This window comes from Bactrocera neohumeralis, unplaced genomic scaffold (assembly GCF_024586455.1).
Source record: "Bactrocera neohumeralis isolate Rockhampton unplaced genomic scaffold, APGP_CSIRO_Bneo_wtdbg2-racon-allhic-juicebox.fasta_v2 cluster11, whole genome shotgun sequence".
NCBI classification, from domain to species: domain Eukaryota; kingdom Metazoa; phylum Arthropoda; class Insecta; order Diptera; family Tephritidae; genus Bactrocera; species Bactrocera neohumeralis.
In genome coordinates, this window is record NW_026089624.1 from 9,202,846 (window position 1) to 9,227,372 (window position 24,527).

Sequence of the window (24,527 nt, forward strand, 5' to 3'; positions counted from 1 at the left end):
CATACTATGCTACTGTGAGCAAAAAATAGTAAGATTCTTAACTTAAATTTCGCGCGAAATATTTTACTATTATTGACATCTGTGCCAAATGTCACATCAAAGCAATCATTACTGATAGTATACGCTTGTCTTTCTGAAGTACATAAATTGCATTTGGAGATTTTTACGATGAGTGAAATTGTTCAACAAAGAAGTTCCATAAAATTTTGTGTGTGGAATCAAATTTCTGGTGCCGAAACGTTCAGAATGTTGCAAAAAGCCTTCGGTAATAACTGTTTGTCGCCAGCAAGGGTTTTTGATTAGTACAATTTATTCTAAGATGGTTTTGAACGCGTTGACAACGAACTGCTTCCAGCACGGTCATCAACGTCAACTGATGATCAACAAGTCAATATAATAAAGGAATTGGTGCTTAAAAATCGGCGATTAACAGTCAGCGTCGGAAGGAGCAGTGAAAACTACATTGAAAGTTCATTTGAGCCTGAGAAAAGTAATAGGGGGTAGATTGGAAAAAACGTTGATACAAGTGTATTGGGGTCAATGGGGATTACTTTGAGAGGGATGACATAGATTTTAAAGAATAAATTAAGAATTTTAAAGTTGGGAATAAAGTTTTACTAATTTTTTCATGGTACTTTTATGTGCAGAAATTCCTACATACATATAGTTATGTACATATTAGGTTGTCAAAAAAGTCTCATTTCACGCGCTAACACGTGTTTGATTGATTGTCGTTTCTTTTAAGTCGTTCGTGAGTTATAACGTCGCAAATATGGAGCAAAATAAAGAGAAAATACGGCATATTTTACAGTACTACTACGATAAAGGCAAAAATGCATCGCATGCCGCCAATAAAATTTGTGCAGTTTACGGACCCGATACCCGTTTTCGTTCCCCGATACCCCGTTTTCGTTCTGGTGTAGAGGTGGTCGAAGATGCGCCACGCTCCGGAAGGCCTGTCGTCGAAAATTGCGATAAAATCGCTGAATTGGTCGAAAGAGACCGGCATAGTGGCAGCCGTAGCATCGGTCAAGAGCTGGGCATGAGTCATCAAAAATTCATTTCAATTTCAATAAAAAAAAAAATTCAATAAAAATACCGCAAGATTATTTTGACAACCCATTATATAAAACATTCAAGTTCTTAATCGTAGGAAGGTCTTTCGAATTGTTTCGATACATAACAAATTACTTTCCACTGGAGGAGCTGGTGCTTAAAATACTTCTTAACGCCTCAACGAATGCCAAATTTTGTTATTACTCCCTCAAAAAAAATGCATGTTGTGTCCTAAATCAGTTGTGTGCCTTATTGCACAAATACTTGCGTTCAATAAAAATGCACCACCAAAAATAATTGAAATAAGATCACATGAGCAATTTGTTTAAAAAGTTAGAATATTTAGGCAATTTTTATTTGTTTGACTACATAGTATGCAATATAGTTGTCCACAAAATTTTTTCTCGAAAATGGTTTTTACAAGGGACGGCCAATAAATTAAAAAAAAATTACAAAAATGTACAAGCCGTGATATTCATGATTTAAATAAAAACAATGTGAAATTAATTTAAAACGACTGTCATTTTCACCACTATCGGTAGATTCATTCCTCCTTTAGCCTCAATAACTGCCTTAATTCTTGAAGGCATTGAATACACTAGGACCTGAATTGACTTCCCTATAACGGAACCATACCTAAGCAGTTTTAAAATCTTTATTAATTGACTTTTGTTTAACAGCTTCACACTTCATAAGTGCTCAATAGAGTTTAAATCGGGGGAGTTTCCTGGCCAATCTAAGCGTTGAATCCTTAAATCTTAAAGATCGTTAAATGCATTGGCTAACTAAAAAAAAATTCGAACTGGAATCATATACAAAAATGTTGTGTACATGTCTTATATTTATAAGATTTGTTTCCAGTCAAAACTTAGCCATTTTGCACGATGGCATGGCGCTGAGTCATCCTGGAGAATTAGGCGATCCCTATGAGGGTAATGCTCTTCAATTGCGGGTACTAAAAAATTTTTAACCACTGTCGCATATTTTTGTACACAATTATACTGGAACCTCTCATTACATGAATGGCGCACCTAAAGCGAATTTTGGGAGCTTAGCAAATTAAATTTGCTTTCATCATTTTTAGACCAATAAAAGCGTGCAGATGGAACTTTTTGGTCACGCCTTATTTTTTAAACTTTTCAAGTACACAACCAAAACAAGACCATAAATGAAAAGTGTTCAGCTAATTACAGTTATATAGCTAAAATCTACAAAATTTGTGGTGCGTTTTTATTGACCGCAAGTGTACCTAATTGTATATGCGCGCGTATACATACATATGTTCATACATAACAGAATGGGAATTGTCACGAAAGTGCCTGTTAAAGCAAAATCAATTTGTGCTTATGATAAATTCAATTTTAAAATTTTTAATTTAAAAAAGTTCGTCGCTTCAATATGACCATAAAAATTATATTACTTCCATCTGACTTGTTTCGTAATTCAGTTAGTGATGCTATCACTTAATGGATGCTGGTGAGGTGATCGTCTCTTTACTAGACAGATGACAATGGGGTTGCCAAAAAATTATGTTTGATAGAAGCACACACATGCGTTCCCATGAGTTATACATACATATGCGCATATTGTGTATATATATCCTTGATGTCCGTGAGAAATATAAGTTCAAAGACTTAAGTTCTGTTGACATTCTGGACAGTGCAGATAACCCCAACAATCATTAAAAGATAGAGATTCAGTTCAGTACAGCTTGTCAACTTAAGGTAGTAGTCTGGTAACTCATGCCTATTTTCATGATTTCTTTGGAGGGTGGTTTTTTATAGCAAAATAAAAATGACTTATCTTGAATATTTAGAGTATTTTTATTTACATATTGAAAAAAAAAATTATTTGAAAAAATTTAATACTTTATTACTATTATTATTGCCATTCGAAGTTGGAACCTAGTGGGTGGCCTGGGTGATTTTGGCTCTTGATGTTATCTGCAATCAAATATTCTTGATTATTCTTAATCCATAGAGATGTCAATCTGGTCGGAACTACTGAAGTTAAATTTCAAGGCTAAATAACAAAATGGTAGAAAAAAGTTAGGACCCGGGCCGACCAGAAAAACAATGTTTTGAGAAAGACGCTTTTAAAGTTCAACAACTCTGAGAGAGTGGACTCCGGGCGCTCCTGGAAACTCTTTATAACTCCCGAAATATTTCGAATTTCTGTCTGAAATTTTCACAGTATATTCTCAAGACATTATACTTTCAAATTAAGCAAAAAAAAATCTTTTTTAACCAAAGTTACCAGACATACCTAAATCAAGAATATGAAGATTGGTTCATGTCCAAAGCAAAGGCCGAGTTATACTTTTATTTGTGTACGCAAATTTACTTTTTTCAAAAGTTGATTTTTTTTCATATTGAGTCCAATATTTTGCCTTAAAGAACATAAAAAAATGTTTCGCACGAAAAAAAAATGTGGAACATAGAAACACAATCATTTTATTCCCAGAATTCATAAACCATCAGTTAAACACACTTTTGCTATTTTAATTGGAGATCGATTATATTTCGCATTTTCATCATAAATCGGAAGAGAAGCTCTTCTAAGTGTTTAGCAAAGATATATGTAAGAGCAGAATTAGAATTAAATAGGAAACACAGTTTTTAAACTTTCGATTGTGATTTTGTATTGAATATTAAATTACATACATAGGAATATGGCTTTCCATACACATACGTACTCGTTTGTCGAAATTTTTTTGGAAATGACTATTCTGCACAAATGTGGCTGAATTTCATTGATGGTGAATCTTTTCCTTTAAATGACGCTAAATCGCGCGTGGTTGGAAGTTTTTTTAATTGTTGTGACCCCTGTGTAAATAACCCCATAAAAAGAAATCTAATGGTTAAATTGCCCCATTTTCAGAAAAGTATGACACTCTTTATATGAAATGTTAGAATTAGCTCTCCAATATTCCGAATGTTTTCGTTAGGGAACGTTGCCTGGGCTACTTTGAGCAGCAGATTTGATCCAACGTGTTGTATATTTGTCGTTTTGTATTAGCATATACAGCAATAAGAAGTTTACATTAATTAAAAACATTAGTTCCAGTTTCTTGAGGATATCAGCACTATTTTTAAAAAACCCTTAAATTTTAAAAAATCTATCAGATAAGTTCCAATTTTTGCTCCGCATTCAAGCTTTCTATATAACTACTTTCACCCCTAAATTAAAAAAAAATGTATAAGAACAATTCAAATTTTTGCACTGATCTGCTTTCAAGCTCTCTGTATCATTATTTTTGTTTAATTAGATGCTAGTGACATTAAGTTTTTAATAGTTGGTGGCAGGTAGGTGGAATCAGACGAGTCGATATGAGCATATTACACAAATACCGTTCTTAGAAAAAAACATAGGAAGCTATAACTTACTGATTGGCCAAATAAGCTACAAAACTCAAATTTGTGTGTGTGCGGTACAAAAGGAGGATGTAATAACGCCCTATAATAATGAATTTATTGTATGTAGTATTACAAACTACCAAAGCTTTGTGAAAATACCATAATAGCATTACTGTTAAAAGAAACGAAATCGGAAAATAGGCGCGTCCACCTCTGCTGCTTTGTTTTGAACTATCTAAAGTGCTAAAACGGTCTAACCAATTACACCAGAAAATTAAATTAAACGAAAGGAACTAATACTCGTATATTTTCACAATTATACAAGTGAAATTTGACAGTGGGCGTTTGTAATGAAAACTTTAGTTTGACATATGAGAAAAGATTTACATTAATGTTGTTGTTGTAGCGTCAGAAAACAGTCCTGAAGGAGGTGCCGAACCGGGTTCGTTCCTCTTACTTAGGTGCGAATGTCCTGGGAACGGATCGTTTTGCGTGCGGATTCCTTAATCATACCAATATGGGCTATAGATAGATATGCTTGACTTTATATCCGATGATGTAACAAAATTACGTGACATATGGGATATGGAATAGGTTTTTAAAATACCAAAACTGTAAAATGTATTGTGCTTTCCACGGACCCATTATATATCGAAACTGTACAACTTTCCTTCCGCCGTTTTTTTTTTTGTAAATTTAAGGCTTTATTGTATAAAAATGGTTACAAAAATGTTATTCAAAATATTGGCCGTCGCTAGCTACTGCTTTTGACCATCTTTCTGGCAGCATGCGTATTCCGTGACGAAAGAACTCCTCATCTTTCGAGTCGATCCAAGTATCAATCCAATTTTTGTTTTCTTTATAAGAACTGAAGTGCTCGTTAGCTAGACCGTGTGCCATCGATCGGAACAAGTGGTAGTCAGATGGAGCAACGTCTGCAGAATACGGCGGGTGGGGTAAGATCTCCCATTTCAACGTCTCCAAATATTTTTTTGAATGACTTTATCGTGTCTTTCCTCGTACTGTGACCGTTTTTCTTTTAGTGCTCGGCTCAAACGCATCAATTGCGTTCGGTATCGATCTCCTGTGATGGTTTCACTTGGCTTTAGCAGCTCATAATATATCATGCAAACAGATCTCTACAAATATTTTGTTGGGTTAGTGTTGACACAAATGTCCAAGATCGATATAAATCGATTTAATCGACCAGTGCTTGACCCTAGAGACATCTATTGGAAAACGGAGAAGTTGTAGACCTAATATTTTGGTTTTGATGGATCAGTTTGAATCGCTGCTATGTATGTATATGTTATGGTGAGCCAATCCTCAAAACTTTTTAGAACATTGTAGCGTCGCCTTAAACAGTAATCTGTGCAAAACTTCGTAAAGATACCATTTCAAATAAAAAAATTTTCCATACAGGAACTTGAGTTTGATCAATCAGTTTATATGGCAGCTATACACTATAACGGTCCGAATGTGTGTAAAATTTCAGATCGATATCTCAAAAAATTTCTAGTTCGCTCATATATGATCGTATATACATTTTATATGGTCTGCGACATTTCCTTCAGGGTAATAAAAACTTTTAATTCAGGTACATATATTAATATATATTATGTTTTGTAAAAGAATTCACTATTCATTATTTGACGAAATTGTGAAGGGATTACAACCATATCAACTTATATAGGCCCCGGACATATAGTATATAGCTTCTTCACAAATTTTTGGGATATTGGGGCTAAGAGAAAGTGGCATATTATTGTGATACCTAAATTATTTACAGATACATATGTATATTCGGTATTTAGTCCACTAGAATAGCGCAAATCAGTACATGTAGTATATGGCGGCAACGGTAATTTATGGGCGTATTTCACGTACTAGTTACTAGTTACTCAGTTGCGTAACTATGTATACCGTTCGAGGCCCGTGGCAAATTCATCGAATGGGCCTGCCCTCCCACTTCCCCAATATATAAAGAAGCTGAACCAACAACAATAGTATTTTTTATTTTATAATATTTATTTATACACTTTTATTTGTAAGAGTTAACTAATAAATTACTACGTGAAGTAGGTACATACAAACTTTATAATTATAATTTCTTGATTTTCTAATTATTCACTTTTAATTAAAGGTATCTAATTTAAAGTATATATTGAACTGAAATCACAATTTTATTTTAAGTACACAATTTTAATTACTAAAATTCCATTCTTCGGACTTTCTGTTCAGCAAAAGTGTTAATGACATCATGAAAGTTCAAATTTCGGGCCATAGAATTTTCGATGGATAGAATAGCCAAATTGCTTAACCTTTCTTGTCCCATAGAATTTCTTAAATAAGTTTTTATCAATTTCAGTTTTGAAAATGATCGCTCGGCACTAGCCGTAGTTACAGGAATGGTGAGAAACAACAGAAATGCAGTGCACACTTCAGGAAAGCTTGAAGATATAAAATGATTCTTTATTATTAATAAGTCAGCAAGTTCTCTTATAGATGGTGACCTTTCTATTTCGTGTTTAAAAGAGGATCGAAAACTGAGAATTTCTTTGGAAAACGACATAGATATATCTTTTTTATATAAATGGACAAATGCTAAAGCCTTTTCCAATAAATCAGTATCGTTCAAGTTTTGCAAAGTGGCAGGCTGCAAGACACTAAAATTGGAAACAATTTCATTCATTCCAAGCAAACGCGATCTAAGTTGATTAATGATGATGTCTAATACACGATAGAATACGTTCACTTTAAACAAGCTTTCAGGATCTTGGAGACGTTCATCCTCACAAATTTCATCAAAATGACGTTTCACTTTTCTCTGACGAGCTTCAGGAAATTCAGGGTTTATAGACCATTTAACTGCAATACTATTTGCTTCCGTTTTTAAATCTTCAAATTCATGTCGATACTTTTCAAGTTCTTCTAGACAGACTTGCTTTGAAGCATTTGAAAGATCGATGGCTTTAGATTGAAGTGCTTTAGAAGCCGCGTCTATGGTTTGTAAGACTTTGCAATGGAAAACCAGCAACATAATAAAATTGTAGTTCTCTACCTTCTTCTTTAGCAAGATAGCTTCATTTATCTCATCTGATTTGGAATTTGATAAAATGGTTTTTGTTAGCGCTTTTTGAACATCAACAAATCGAACATTTAAAGCAAACATGGCATCAAAGCGTCCTGCCCATCTAGTTGGATTCATTGTTTTTAATGTTACTGAATTTTATGATAAAACGGTTTCTCCTTTTTTGTTGGCAGATATAAAACTAGATAATATTTTCCGTCGTCTAATACTATGGCCAAAAAAATTATAAATTTGTTGCACAGTTTCGAATAATGTTTGTATTTCTATGACCTCTTACTGCATCATTTACTACCAAGTTTAAATTATGAGCAGCACAATGGACATACACTGCATTTGGCTCTATATCTCTTATGAGTTTTTGAACTCCGCCATAAGTACCTTTCATGGTATTGCTCCATCGTACCCTTGTCCACGGCACTTATTCAGAGAAATACTTTTGTCATTTATGGATTTTATTATCTGCTTGGACATTGCTAAGGCAATTTGATCCTTAACCTCATGAAATCCTAAAAATGACTCTTTAATTACGAGCGCCTTTGAAGTTCCATTTTCATCTTTCTCGATTAAGGTTGGTACGCAGCTCTCAAGTAATTGCTCAAGAAAAAACATACATTATTTCTCAAGTAATTTTGACAGCTGGTTACGCATTGTGATTACACATTACATTAGAAGAGCAAGAGAGAATAAACAAAGAAAACAAACTTTGTGCGTAATATGTATGTGTGTATGTGTATGGTAATATAAATATTTTCATTGAGATTTAAGAAATGTTGTTGATGATTGATAGGTTTTATACAACATTTCAAATTGGAATATACATATACATATACATATATATACTTCAAAATAATGATTTCAACTAATTTAGGATGAATTTGACGATTACTTCGAATTTCCTTCAAGAAACAATTGTTGATTTGATGTTTCTTCGCAAAACCAGGTTTGCCATATTCACATTTTACTGAAAAAAGTATCAAAAATTAGTACTAGATTTCTTGAGAGCTGCGTACTAGCAGAAGTAAATTTACCGCAGGAAAGTTTCTTGACCGTTTCTTAAGCGTTTATTTATATGAAGTTTTTACGTTTCTTGAGAACTGCGTACTAAGCTTTACACAGTAACGGTAAAGTTCACACAATTGATCTGTTTTGGAAATATCTTGAGTAGTATCAAACAAAATGGAATAAAACGGTGCAGTGACTATTTCATTTACCAGAGCATTTTCCACTTTTTGAACCAGAACAGCAATGAACTCATTTTGTATTTTTGGACTTAAGTATTTAATCTGGCCCTTAGATTTGTTTAGCAACTCTTGTAAAATAGGATCGTATTTGGCTAATAACTCAACAATACTCAAAAAATTTCCTTTTGGACCAGAATCGTTGCCATATACCGTTTCTTTATGGCCACGAAAAGCTAAATTACAGGTTGAAAGTGTCAAAGTAACATCAAGGAGTATAGGGAGTACCTGGCGCCAAAAAAATTTTTCTCTCTTGATAATGACTCTTGCTCTTCATCTAATGTTCCATGTAACTGCCCCTCTTGATGTACAAAACATGAATGCAAAAGTTCTTTCTATGTCTCATGTCTTTCTATGGCTTCCACAATATGTTTCCAATCATCATAGCCTTCCATCCAAATATTTTGTATATTTTTAGATGCCCTATTTGCGAATAACCAACATGGTTCACAATATGCTTTTTGAAGCAATAGAGAATAGGACAGCCATGTACGTTCTAACTTTACGCCAGATTTAGAAACAGTGTAATAATATTTATCTAAGAGAGAGCCCTTAAAAAGGGGCCTTTTGGTTTACAGTGTCCGTTTTCGATCACAAACCGTTTTACTTGATCATTGAGTTCTTTAAAGTTACCTTTATCAGTAACATGCGGTAAAGATTTTAATTTTTCTATGTCCAAACATGATTCATTTAAAGATTTGCTCGTACCTGGTTGTGGTTGCTCTGAATCTAAATATTCACTGTTATGGGGCTCTACGATATTGCCACTTATGTCATCATTTTCTGCCTTTCCGTCGCGCTGTTCATTTGATTCTTCTTGTATACTATCTTGATTATTAAAGTACTGACTTATTTTAGGTAACTTTTTATTTTGTTCTTTAGACTCCTTCTTTCGCTTCCACTCTGATACTTTCTAGAACAAAACCGCAAAAAGTTTGTAATAATACTATAGTTTTTATTTATTGAAAAATCTACTTAATTGCTAACAAATGCCAAAAAAGCGACCGTAAAAATGTTTATAACGAAAGTCCACCGATTGTTCAAAGTTCAATTCAAGTGTCAAAATTTGTAAGTTTTGAAAGAACGATGAACATAGGTACCGAAATAGTTTTGGTGGTTACGAATGTCAAAATAGTGAAATGATTTTGAAATGCGCAATGAGAATCATTTATGGTATTCAGAGTTTACTTTTAAAGTTAATAGGTAGCAACTTTAACAATGTAACACATTCAAACTGTGAGCAACCCTTCAAACAGCTGATTCGAACTGTCAAAAATTGTGTAGCTACAAAAATATTGACATGTAAGCAATGCCTCGCAGAAGTGGAAAAGAAAAATTACTAAACGGACTGTGCTTAAAAAACATGTTGGAATTGCTGCTCCAAGATTCAAGTAGGTGCACATTTCTATATTCATATAACTTTTGTAATTTTGCGCATTGATTTAGGCAGTGAAGATGAGGACTGCGATATTCTAATGGACTTTAATGTTAGTGCAGCAATAATTTTGTCCTCAAGAAGATGCAGCGACGTAAATGTGCCAAAATCTACTAATTGGATTGACACAATCCTTCCCAACTTCGATAACAATCGTATGCGGCAAATGTTATGACTGGAAACTCCGGAATTTCAACATATTTTAAGCTTAATCAAAGAAGATACTGCTTTTAAAAATAAAAATTCGGTTCCTCAAATGCCAGTGGAATTGCAATTAAAGATCGCACTTTTCCGTTTTGGTTCTAGTGGGGATAGTGCATCCATCAGAAAGGTTGCAAACTTGTTTGGAGTTGGAGATGGAGGAACTGTGATTACAGTTACAGACCGCATTATTTCTGCCATCGTAAATTTGAAATCTAAGTTTTTGTGTTGGCCAACTAGGGAAGAAAGACGCAAACTTTGTCGGAATCTCCAATTGAGGATCATGAATTCTATTTTTCCAGGAAAAACCAGTATTCCATGAAAATGCAAATAGTGTGCGACTATTCTTTGAGAATTCGACAAGCAACAATTGGATATAGGGGCAGTGTACATGATACTAAAATTTTTGCAGAATCAGCTATTGGACGAGCACCTGGAAATTATTTTTGAGAAAGGCAATGGATAGCCGGTGATTCTGCGTATCCCTTAAATAGAAATATAATTATACCTTTTCGGCAAAATAGCAACGAACTGTCGCAATATAAAAGGGATAGGTTCAACAAATACTTTTCTAAATATCGAGTACGAGTAGAAAATTGTTTCGGCAAATTAAAAGAAAGATTTAGCAGCTTAAAAGAGCTTCGGTTTCGATTGTCCAACGAAAATAATTACAAGAGCTGTTGCAGATGGATTTTAGCCTGCAGCATTTTGCATAATATATTGCAAGACTTTAACAATGACGACGATAATAGCTGTGATGGGGAAGAAATTGATTATCCTCCAGAAATTTATGAACAACACGAATTACGAATTGCATTGGCTGAATTTATTAATAATAGGAGCTCCCAATAAAAGTTTCTAAGTGATTTTTTTTTTAATTTTTAGAACTAAATGTGTTTTTTTTAACCAAATACCATTTAGTTGTAAAGACAATTATCTTAATATTTAAAGGAAGAGTTCCAATGTAATTAATAAATAGAGTAGTAATTTTTGTTTATATCATATTCGTAGTGCTTTCTTGGTGTATCCTCGGAATGGGTTGAAAATTGTAAAGTACAGAAAATAAAAACCGCCAAAGAATATGTAGCAGTCTTTCCGACGACGTGTTTTTCTTTACGCTTGATTTGCAAAACAGGTTTTTATCAACACAGGCTTTAGTTATTTAAATTGAATTAGTTTCGTATAGAAATCTAAACTTTACAAATTTTCAGCGAAATATTCAACTTTTTAGTCGACATTTTTAGCCTTTTTGGTATGCAGTTCAATAGCCTATTAAATTTTATTGATATAAGAGATGTTTAATATTTTTCTAATGAAGGTGTTATACATGTTTTCTTCATATAACGCGATTTATTTTCTATATGGAAGAAAATACTTAGCACCGCGAGATTTTTATTGCATTATTTTCATTTTTTCCATTTCAATTCTTTCTTTCATTTCCAGTTCTTTCATAGCTATTCTCTCCCTCATTTGAATTTCCATAACTTGAATTTCTCTGTCAGCTTTTTTTCTAGCAACTCTTTTTCAAATTTTTCTTTATCAAACAAAAATTGTTGCTCTTTTAGCATTAATTCATTTTCCCTCATCTTAAATTCCTTCTCGATTCTGTCTTTTTTTTGCATCCAATAAGCTGGAGTGTACATCGAGAACGTCTGATAGGGCTGTACGCGAATATATACCCTTTCGGACAGCCTTCGACGTAGAAGGGGTGACCAGAGACTCGGGTAATGCCACGATTTCCTCGACGGTTATATCAGAGGACGTGGCAACTTCTGGTGAACCAGTACATGCAATGTCCTCGGTATCCAATATAAGGCAGTTTGAAGTGAGCTCCCTATAGCCAAAAATGTCTAATGTTGGGCCGTTGGTTTCTCTAGTGGCCTGTTGTCCCTCAAAAAGTTGATTAAACTTTCATTTTCGTTGTCGGTCCACTTTCTGTAGGGAGCCTTTCGAACACGCTTATGTACATACAACCTGCAATAGAACAATTATAGGCAGAATATTTTCATATTTATATTTAAAAATATTGCGAATACCTTCTGTATTTCTGTGTTGCTTTCCATTTTTTCTAAACGCGAATAGTCAGCTGAAGTTGCCAGTTTAGCAGGAAACAAAAACACGAAGTAAAGTAGAGTAATTTTGCCTAAGACTGTTATTTCGAACTTGTATAGGAAACAACAACAAGCAAAGTTACCACGTGGTAAAATGTTTTGAAGTTAACAGATGGCAAAATTAACACATCAGATAATAAAGAACTGTGAACACCCTAATTATTTTAAATAATAATTTCGTAACTTGTGATTTCAAACTTTACTACCGATACCTACCGACGATGTAAATGATTAATTTTATGGGTAGATTAAAAATTAAAATAATTGTAATAGTATAAATTATTTTAAATATTAGAATAAAATTCTTACCGAGTAGACATTGTCTACCTATTTTCACAATTAACTAATTAAATATATCCTCACTTGCAACAAACAACCAATTCTTACAACAATAAACTGCTAATTGCTTGGTGAGTTCTTGCGTAATACAATAGTGGAGTTTTTCATATTATATGTATATACAAACTCGAATCGGGGATTCTCCAAGCATCAGCAAGTATTACCAACATAAATTTTAAGCAGTGTTGCCGTTTGAGAAATAAAAAAATACACCAAACTCATTTCAAAATTGCGCTAAATTTTAGCTGTGAATTTTTAATGGCAATAGGAGAAGATGTGTTTTTATGTGAATTTATTTAACCATTATTACATTTATCAAAATCAACTAAATTAAATAACTGAATATCTTTCTGGTCATCATTACGTTCGGGTGCGGTTGGTGTGCCTTCTCCAGATGCCGTTTCTTTTTTTACAGTTTTAGTCATTTTCTTCAAACCGTGTTCAGGCAACATAAAAGTGTGGCAATTTTTCTTAAGAACTTTTAACTGATGACGTATCATTATAATTGAACTCTGTTAGTAAAATCAGAGACAGTCATAACATAACACTTTAATGTAAAAAAGAGACAAAACATTAAACGCATCAATAACATTGTGATCGGGGAATACTAAATCCTTTGGGGAATTCCCAGCTCGTTATTTTCCTAACGTTTTACGGCTATAGCAATTAACTTATTGGCTTAAATTTACGCTATTTTTTAGCGCATTGTATTGAGAAAAAAAAGCGCTGAAGAGTCTAGAATTGCGCTATCTAGCGCGAAATGCGCTAAAACGGCAAAACTGATTTTAATGTCGGCAGTATACCTAGTCTCAGCGAGACACCCTGTGACATGCCCAGTGGATATAAATGTAAACCAATATACACATTTTTGAGGTATGTTTGTCCACACATGTTTCCGAAATTATTACGAGTAATTGGATTTTGACCATTCTTTCTAAAACTGGGTTAAATTTTTTTTTTTACTAATGCATTGAAAGTTTAATACCTAGGTATATTTTTTTTAGTTGTGTATGCAACTAAGAAGGTAACAAATAAATTAAAGACAAAACTTTTTTTTTTACTTAAGTAATGTGTATGTGTAATAATAAATGTTGGGAATTGAGATTTCCTCTGACCGGGGGCTCCTTCGGGCTGAGTGCCCGTGGCATTTTGCCGACTTGCCACCCTATAGTTACGCCACTGTATGAGCCAAAATATTATTAGCAAAAGCCGCTTACTTCATTGGCGTCTGATTTCATTCACAGAATTCAAGAGTTTAACTTTATCCATAAACTCTAACAATTATACTCTTTATTACTATGAGGGGTGTTTATTCTTTGACCCTGCGGAATCTTATGTGACTGCATCAATTTCTTCAGAACGTGTGGACTGTTTCGCTGTACATGAAAGAAATGACAAGTGAGTGATTTGCGTATATTTCCGGTTGAAATGTTGCCAGTGTTGATTAACCCTTGTCGTTTATTTCCCCAGCCTTTGCACATTTCGTATTATTTAAGCGTGTTTTCGAATGTTTAAATAAATGAATTAAAAAGTTTAACAGAAAAGTATTTAGGGATCATGAATAATATTGACAAGTTCCTCCCACATAGCAATAGGCACTTGAACGCACAACCACGAGGATAATGGATGTTGGATTCTTTTAATTTGTTGTTGATAAGCATAATACATATTTAGTTTTGAAATACTTTGAAATTAAAGAATCAAAAATCAAATTTCGTATAGATATCTCATAAAAGAAAATAGCTTTCCATACAAGACCTTGCTTTTGATTTGTAGTGGTCCGATTTACCATAAGCAATTTCTATGGCGATCGCATCCTTGCCTTCAGAACAGTCTATCTAAAATTTCATAAAAATACCTCATCAAATAAAAAATTTACCCTACAAGGACTTAAGTTTGAGCGTTCAGTTTGTATGGCATCTATATGGTATAGTAATTCGATGTCGGCGGTTACGACAAATGATCAGTTCCTTGGGAATAAAAGGACATGTGCAAAATCTCATATTAATATCTCAACAACTGCTGTACTAGTAGTTTGCATACAAATAGACGGACATGGCTAAATTGATGCAGCTCGCCACTCTGATCGTTTATATACCATATTCTTTGTAGGTTATTACAAACTTCATGACAAATTTAATATAAAACAAGTAAGGAAGTCACCGAACATTTTATTCTCCCGCATGATAAAGTGATAATCGGGATTTCATTATCCGTCATTTACATATTTTTTATTTTGCTGTAAAATTAATTAGATTAGATCAATTTGTGTACTTTGAGTATTGACTTGTATTTTCATTTCCTAATGTATATATTATACAGAGAAGGCATCAGATGGAATTCAAAATAGCGTTATATTGGAAGAAGGCGTGGTTGTGAACCGATTTCACCCATATTTCGTACATGTCATCAGGGTCTTAAGAAAATATCATATACCGAAATTCATTGAATTCGGTAGAGTAGTTCCTGAGATATGGTTCTTGGTCTATAAGTGGGCGAGGCCACACCCATTTTCAATTTAAAAAAAAAAAACCTGGGTGCAGCTTCCTTCTGTTACTTCTTCCGTAAAATTTAGTGTTTCTGACGTTTTTTGTTAGTCGGTTAACGCACTTTTAGTGATTTTCAACATAACCTTTGTATGGGAGGTGGGCGTGGTTATTATCCGATTTCCTCCCTTTTTGAACTGTATATGGAAATGCCTGGAGGAAACGACTCTATAGAGTTTGGTTGACATAGCTATAGCAGTTTCCGAGATATGTACAAAAAACTTAGTAGGGAGCGGGGCCACGCCCACTTTTCCAAAAAAATTACTTCCAAATCTGCCCCACCCCAATGCGATCCTTTGTGCCAAATTTCACTTTAATATCTTTATTTATGGCTTAGTTATGACACTTTATAGGTTTTCGGTTTTCGCCATTTTGTGGGCGAGTCAGTGGGCCGATTTTGCCCATCTTCGAACATTCTAACCTTCTTATGGAGCCAAGAAATACGTGTACCAAGTTTCAATAACATAAGATGCGTACAGATAAACCTGCAGCACTCGAAGAGTGCTACAGCGAATCTGACAACCCTCGTGAACGAGGGGGTCATCGACATCAGCCTAGTACAGGAGCCCTGGGTCAATGAAGATACCATTAAAGGGCTAAACAGCAGCAACCATAACCTGTTTTACACACGGAACAGAGGTAAACCTAGGGCATGCATTCTTATCAATAAAAGTATAAATGCATTTCTTTGTCCTAATTACAGCACAGCAGATATCACAGTGGTAAAGATGGAACAGAAGGAAATCCCCTTCTTTTCGGTCTCGGCCTACTTGGCCCATGACGAAGACATACCAACGGCCCCGCTCACCAGACTAGTAGAGGAGAACAGGAAGGAGGATGTCCTAATAGGGTGTGATGCGAACGCAAGGCACACCGAATGGGGTAGCTCCAGTATAAACACCAGAGGTGAGTCACTCTTGCAGTATATTTTGAATAGTAATCTAAGTATTTGCAACAAGGGCGATAAGCCAAATTTTATTTTCCCAAGCTCGGATAGGTTTCCGGGTTTGGAGGAAGTGCTTGACCTCACGCTATCAACAGACACAGACAGTCTCGTTGTGGATAACTGGAGGGTATCCGATGAGCCTTCCATGTCGGATTACTCCTGGATACTCTTCAGCATCCGCGAGAAGTACAGTGCGCCTCTCACTTACCGGAACCCTAGAAGAACGGCATGGGGAAAATTTACCAGTATAGCAACAAAATGCCTTGAAAAGGGAGGCAATAAGAGCATCAGAAATCCTGAGGAATTAGATTCAGAAGTAGAGAAGTTGGAAAAATCCTAACCACAACTTTTAATAAATCTACTCCGCTAACAGTTTTGAAAAAGAGAAAGTCTCTTCCTTGGTGGAACAGTGAACTCAAGAGTTTGAGAACACAACTAAGGAAGGCTTTCAATGAGAGTTTTAGAACCAAAATCTGGCAGCCATATAAAGACAGTATGAAAGAATACAAAAAAGCAGTCAGGAAAGCTAAAAAGGACTCATGGCGATCTTTCTGCACATCGATAGAAAGTTGCACAGAAGCCGCCAGGCTGAGTAAAATGCTATCCAAAGATCATATTAATACTGCATACATTAGGGCGGAGGGAAGTGATTGGACCTCCTCGGCAAAAGAGTCTCTGGAGGTACTAATCACAACGCACTTCCCCGGGAGTCAGCAAACACCTTCAACGAGGGTTCAACCAGAACCACCGCTGAACGCAGCTGACTATCGCAGCCAAATAGTAGACAAAAGAAAAATCAAATACGCCATAAATAGTTTTGCACCATATAAAGCAGCAGATCCTGACGGGATTATGCCCATAATGCTGCAAAAACTGGTAGAACCAATGGTTCTAAGGCTAGAAAATATATACAAAGCTAGAATACAACTATCTTACATCCCAAGAAGTTGGAAAAGAAGTAAAGTTGTGTTCCTCCCGAAACCAGGCAAAAGAACACACGAGAATGCCAAGGATTTTAGACCTATAAGCCTTACCTCCTTTATGCTGAAGGTACTGGAAAGGCTAATAGATCTACACGTAAGAACAATAATGGCGGAGAAGTTATCGAAGTCCCAACATGCGTACATGAAGGGCCGATCAACCGAAACCGCCCTTCACGAGGTGATAAGTGTAATTGAAAAATCACTACATCACAAACAATACACCATGGCTGCATTTCTAGACATAGAGGGCGCCTTCAACAACATAGAAGTAAATGCGATAATTAATTCTCTGGCACATGGTGGGATAGACGACACTGTGTGCAGATGGATACTATCGATGCTTGAGAATAGGAAAATTATAGCTTCAAACGGCGCTGCAACACAAACAAGCTATGTGAGTAGAGGAACGCCTCAAGGGGGGTCCTCTCTCCGCTTCTATGGGTTGCAGCGCTGAACGAAATACTACTCCAACTAAACGGTGGAGGAGTGAAAGCAGGTCAGGCATATTTCCTTCAGCAGTCAGCGAGATTATGGAAAGAGCACTTCGTAGGTTAAACGTATGGGCTAAAAACAATGGTCTAGGAGTTAACCCGAACAAAACAGAACTAATGCTATTCACGAGCAGAACCAAAATACCTCAGTTTCAACTTCCGGTACTAAACGGTACAACACTCACTCTATCCCCCACAGCTAAATACTTGGGGGTGGAGATTGACACCAAACTGTCCTGGAAAATAAATATAGAAAAAAGAATAAACAAAGCATACATGGCCTACTATACTTGTAAGAAAATCGTCAACAAGAATTGGGGCCTTAAACCAAGTATAATCATGTGGATGTATACGGCTGTCATAAGACCTATACTTGCATATGGAGCTCTGGTATGGTGGCCAGCGCTAAACAAACAATACAATATTAGAAAATTAAATGGAATACAAAGAGCAGCATGTGCGGGTGTTACGGGTGCAATCAGGTCATGTCCAACTGATGCGCTCAATGTGATCCTGCATCAACTACCAATGGACATTTTTATTCACAAAACAGCAGCTATTGCGGCGATAAGAATAAAAGAATTGGGAGGTTGGAATCAGCAGAACTATGGACATAGTGTAATTCTAAACAAGTTCACTATTAACAAATCAGACTACATTCTCCCAAAGCTGGATTTCAATAGACACTTCCAGGTGAGGATACCATCTAGACGAGAATGGAGAAGAGGTTCAATGGTAGAGGAAGATACCACCTCAGTCTATACCGACGGGTCCAAAATGGACTGCGGAGTAGGCACGGGGGTATTCTCCGCTGATCTAGGCATATCTCTCTCTATACGTCTACCGAACTCGGCTAGCATCTTCCAAGCAGAAGTACTAGCATAGAAAAAGCCTGCTAAGTACTATTAGAAAACCACGGGAATATACATAAAGCTCCAGCTAAACTTGATCAGGGTTCCCGGCCACAGGAACATTTTCGGTAACGAAAAAGCAGACGAGTTGACAAAGGCAGGAGCTTTCCTCAATGAATCCAAGGCGGAGCTAATACCAAGCCCGCTAGGATCGATAAAAGGAGAGATCAATAGACAATTTCAGCAAATTGCAAACAACAGGTGGAAAAACATTACAAAATGCGTCATAACTAAACAATTATGGCCAACATGTGACAGAAAAAGAACCAATGACTTGTTAAATAGGTCAAGAAAAAGTATTTACAGAATAACAGCTACCACAACAGGGCACTGGCCATTTGGGGAACATGCGTCCAAAATGGGATTGCCCTACAACGACATCTGCCGTGGCTGCGGAGTAGCAGGGAACAAGGAAACAATCTTCCACTTTCTCTGCGAATGCCCAGCTCTAGCACAGATCCGACACAAAATACTCGGAATCCACCAAGCACCAAACCTTGAATGGATTTCCACCAAAAGTATATCGGACATAAGTAGTTTCATCGAAACCTCAAAATGGTTTGAGAGAGAAGGTGAAACGTAATAGCAGATACAGGAGGTTCTACGAATAGTGTATCAAAATGGCACATCAAGTGCTAATTGAGCCCAATAGAGCTGCACTCCTACCTATGTACCTACCTACCTCATCATGATATCTCAATTTTTACTCAAGTTACAGCTTGCACGGACGGACGGACGGACAGACAGACATCCGGATTTCAACTCTACCCGTCGCCCTGATCACTTTGATATATGTATATAACCCTATATCTGACTCTTTTAGTTTTAGGACTTACAAACAACCGTTATGTGAACAAAACTATAATACTCTCCTTAGCAACTTTGTTACGAGAGTATAAAAATATTGTGAGTAGAAAAGTCCCTCAATTCAATCTAGATGCTATGCACTGCACAAGAATTGAGCAAACAAGGTTTACAGAAGTATAAGTTGAAATTAAATTAAAATTTATTTCAAACAAAACTATTTTTTAAACTTATTTATCTTAATGTTCATATCGTAATATTTACTTTATTTTGTCACTGTAATTGAAATTGCAATGATTGGATTCATAAAAATGAACTCTTAGGTGTACTAAATTTGTTGGAATTATTCATCGATAACAGCTGTTATCAGCATATAAACGAAATTAGTGGATATTTATGTCTAAACATTTGTTTTGAGGAATTTTTGATGGTATTGTTTTCTTGTATGGGCCATATGGTATAAGGAGATATTAAATCAAATAATATGTATAAACCATACAAATATACTTTTTTGAATGGTGCCATACTAGAAAAACTGCATGTAGATTTATTTTCCACCAAATTGATTACATTACTAACACTTCTGTGACAAATTATAATAATGTACTGTATGTTCAAGAGCCACCCTCTCCAAATGTTCGAAGCCATCACGGTTATTATCACAGCACAAGCATGTAAGCATGTCAATGCTCACAGTTCTTGCACTGAGGTTTTAAACAAAGCAAACAAAATTTATGCTGTCAAAAGTAATACGACCGTACCAAATGAGTTTGAGACTTTCAACACTTGTCGCTTTATGTTTTATAAATGCAGGAGGGTTGAGTTCGAATCCTTCATTAGCATGCTAAAAATTTAAGAGCGGAGTTAACAGAACTTAAGTTTATACTCACTGAGTTCAAAAACTTCTTTTCAAAAACACAACATACCCTAATACAAAAATGATATTCAGTGTGCGTCTAAACTAAAGCGCAGAATTTAATATGCATTGCTGGTATTACAATGAATAAAATAATTAAGTAGATTTTTAAATGCTTTTATTTTTATTATTAAGACATACATTGTTCTTTTTAAGTTAGTAAAAATTAAGTAAATAAAAAATATAAATTCATATATGAAAAACGCCACAATTCTGGTGCGACAAAACGAAAGCACATGGCTGTGATTTCTAATTGTACACATTAATTTTTCGCCTAACGGTTTTTAATGATCAGTAAATGTTGAATATGTGTAGTTATTGGCTAAATAAAAACAAGAAAAAACGTTAACTTCGGCTGCACCGAAGCTAATATACCCTTCACAGGTGCATTTCTTTTAGTAACTATGTGTTTAGTTTGTATGGAAGCTATACGTTGTAGTAATCCGATCCGAACAATATTTTCGGAGATTATATTATTACCTCAACCCATTAAATTTTGTGAAGACACCACATCAAATGCAAAAGTTTTCCATACAAGCCCTTGATTCCGATCGTTCGGTTTGTATGGCAGCTATATGCAATAGTGAGCCGATCTGAACAATTTCTTCCCATATTACATTATTTCTATGAACAATAACTCATACCAAATTTTGTGAAGATATGTATATCGTCAAATGAGAAAGTTTCCCATGCATGCATTTGATTCCGATCATTCAGTTTATATGGCAGCTATATGCTATAGTTAGCCGATCTGGACAATTTCTTCGTAAATTACATAGTTGCCTTAGAAAATAATCTCTACGAAATTTTGTGAATATATCTTGTCAAATTCAAAAGTTTTCCATACAAGAACTTTTTTCCGATCGTTCAGTTTGTATGGCAGCTATATGTTATAGTCGTCCGATATCGGCAGTTGAGGAGCTTCTTGAAGAGAAAATGACGTTGGCAAAAATTCAAAACGATATCTTAAAAACTGAGGGACTAACACACTGACACTGCTTACTGAAAACAAAATTGAGAAAATCCCGGACGAACCAAAATGACCTAACAAAAATTTAATTTGGTGTTAAGCTTTGCATGGCCACGAGTGTATCTTCTATCGAAGTTCTATAATCAATACACACATTAGATGCAGGGATTGACAGCGGTTCTTTTGTTGACACTGTCACCAGCATGCTATCTGCGGTCAAATAAACTATATTCAAAATTGCCTGCGCATCTGTTAGTCATCTTTTATAGAGTAACTAGTGAATTCCGTTTCGCCATTCCGTAGAGACAACATTTGAGCATTTTGCCAAAATTGAACTTTTTTCCCTAGAAACGAGATTTTCTTAACGCTCTCTTAAACGCAGAGTTGCCAGTCTAAATATCTTGTAGTATTTAAAAAATATACTTGAACATATTTCAAATATTCTTAAAGTAGCTCAAAATTATATTGTAGTGATGTTGTTGATGTTGTATTGAAGTATTTCCGTTCCGCCCTTCCGTAGTGACATCGTAGTTGTTGTTGTTCTCTCCTGATCACATTTGAGCAATGTTGCCAATGCTCAATTTGTATACATGATTTTGCACACATCTAGTTTTTCAAAACAAAAACATCAAAACTAAAATTTAATTATTAAAAAATTATAAATAATAGTATTGGACTGTAATTTTGAGTTAGTTAGTTTGTTAGCTAATTACTACCAAATATATATACTGGCCACCCTGTTCTTAAGAGAGCAATCTCGTTAAGAGAACCAACTCGTTCCTACGGAAAATATCCAATTCAGGCAAATACGCACGTAAGGGAGCGTAGAAACAGTGGTGAGTTTTAATTTACATTGAAACAACAAAAATGCTCAAATGGGAACATGCATTGTCACTACGGAAGGGCGGAACGGAATTCACTATTTGCACTATTATTAGTATTATGCTTTAAAATCAATGTGACCGTCTCATTGATAATACACGTAATTTCATATCATATTATTATATGCAACAACAACGTCAGCGCCAGTGGAGTGGTATCGAAAGCAACAGCGACTGATGCGGTCAATCTGTCCATTACCGTTCCCCGCTCTCTAATAGGTTTAATACAGAAATCCTAAATCATTAAAGCTACAGCAACCAAATTCTTCTACCAGAAATACAGGGTTTGTTCAATCATTACAATTCTTTAAAAACTTTAGTTCTGCGTCAATTCAGCGCTGCAAGCGCAATTTCCGAGCATTGAAGGCGTAACGAAAGGCAATCTCCGGAATAGCCTTGAGAGCCAAGTTGCATGCTGCTTGGCGAGGAGACTCCGGCGTGTGCCACTGGGAAGATTGCCTCTTTGTCTCGGGATCATATTCAAAGATCCATGAGCTGACGACCTGTAATTAAATTATTCAAATACTCGTATTGGGGGTCACTTTCACACATGTTCAAATTTTCCTGGCACACTTCCACTCGCCGCAATTTCTGATCGTTAGTGAGCAATTCTGGGATAATTTTCACGCACACCTTGCGCTTGTTCTAGTGCTCCGTTACAATGTCATGAACCACAGATTTTGATAAATTTAACATCTGAAGCAATTAAATGAATACTTAATCGACGGTCTGAGCTCAAAACTTTGCGCACACGGGTCACATTGTCGGTGTTTGTCGAAGTCGCAGGTCTCCCAGCACGGTCTTTACCGAATCCAGTCGGTGGGTGCACGCTCCAAAATACAGTCGCGGAGGAAGAAAATCAGTCATATTACTTTCCGGACAAACCTTGTACTATAAAATGAGTTCTTCTACCGTCAGTCTGAAAATGGATGTACTCGAAAAATAACGCCGCCCACTCTCCATATAATGGTGCTGTTAAAAACTACTAAAAGCGCGATAAATCAATAACTAAGTACGCCAAAGACATTGAGTTTTAACCCCGAGATGGTCTGAGAGGACTTTAACGGCTATGTTACAGTGTGAAAATAAACGAAAGTCGAGAGCAAATAAATCAAGAATCAATTAATATATCAGGATAAAACTTTGAACGGAAAGTGCCTTTAAAGTGTGTCGCTTATGATTAAAAATTTCCCAAGTCAAACCAAAACAGTACTAATAGTTGAATTTTAATCGAAAATATCGGTTAACATGGGGGATATATAGGTATAATTGAAGTTTTGGGATAACTCTTTGGAATATGTCCGTTTGTTAAAAATGAGTTGAAACGGGTCAATTCCACTATGAAATATTCGGTTATACCCGATCTTAACCCTTTCTTACTTGTTTAACTATTATAATGGAATTTTTGAAATAAGTTAAACTTAAATTAATTGATTGAAATGGATATTTAAAATATATAGTTATTTTAAAATCAGACGAATTTTACGTAATGTTCTCGATTGCTGTCATCAAATTTCATCACTAGTTTCATTTTATTTCAGGTCAACGTCTGTTCTATGGAGAAATTTTGAAATATGTAGCTCCAGCAATGCTTTTCTTTCTTCGAGGCGGCTTCTCCGACAACACTATCAACAACAAAGTTGTAATTTTGTAAAATTAAATAGTTAAGGTATGTTTATGATGTCGAATTTGCTTATACCATAGACTTAAGTGTAAATTTAGCAATTATTTTCGAACATTTCGTCGCTAGATTTATGCATTTCGTGCAACCATCATCATCATTCATGCTTGCAGCTGTCAAAATAATTAAATTTAGTATACAATATAAGTATGTAATATATAGTTAACTGAGCAAACAATATAAACTTCAAATACAGTAATTCGCTTACCTACAAATTGAAAAAGCAGACGCTAAAGCGGCGTCATTTCCTATAATATGTAATACTACCATGAGCAAAAAATAGTACGACTTTGCTTATAGTTTTAGAATTCTTAATTTATTGTTTCAACCAAATAGCTGGGCAGCGGCACCTTGCCAATTAAGGGATCGGACATTTCAGGTGTATGCCCTCAAATCGTAGTCCTTATTTCGTTTGCCATGGTCGTCATCAAAAGGGGAGCCTCTCATCCGAGGCTGTCGATTAGTTTTCATTGGTACTGTTTTTTACGTGGCGGTTTCCAAACCAAGCGCACAACCCTGTGGAGGGGATGTTTCGCCTTCTCACTTTAGCTCGCCTTCACACGGATGTTCT

General features: G+C 35.4%; 1 protein-coding gene across 7 annotated transcripts in view; it reads left to right on the forward strand.

Annotated features, from left to right (window-relative positions):
• LOC126765696 (uncharacterized) overlaps nt 1-24,527 on the forward strand; it is a 624,074-nt gene that overhangs the window by 577,162 nt on the left and 22,385 nt on the right. For 2 of the 7 annotated variants that reach the window (XM_050483427.1, XM_050483428.1), the window contains one exon: nt 23,817-23,944. The gene's annotated coding sequence lies outside the window, so the exon portion shown is untranslated. Of the gene's footprint in view, nt 1-6,554; nt 16,013-16,076; nt 16,280-23,816; nt 23,945-24,527 lie in introns of those variants that run through there. The other 5 variants (XR_007668531.1, XR_007668532.1, XR_007668534.1 and 2 more) reach the window with 5 other exon arrangements.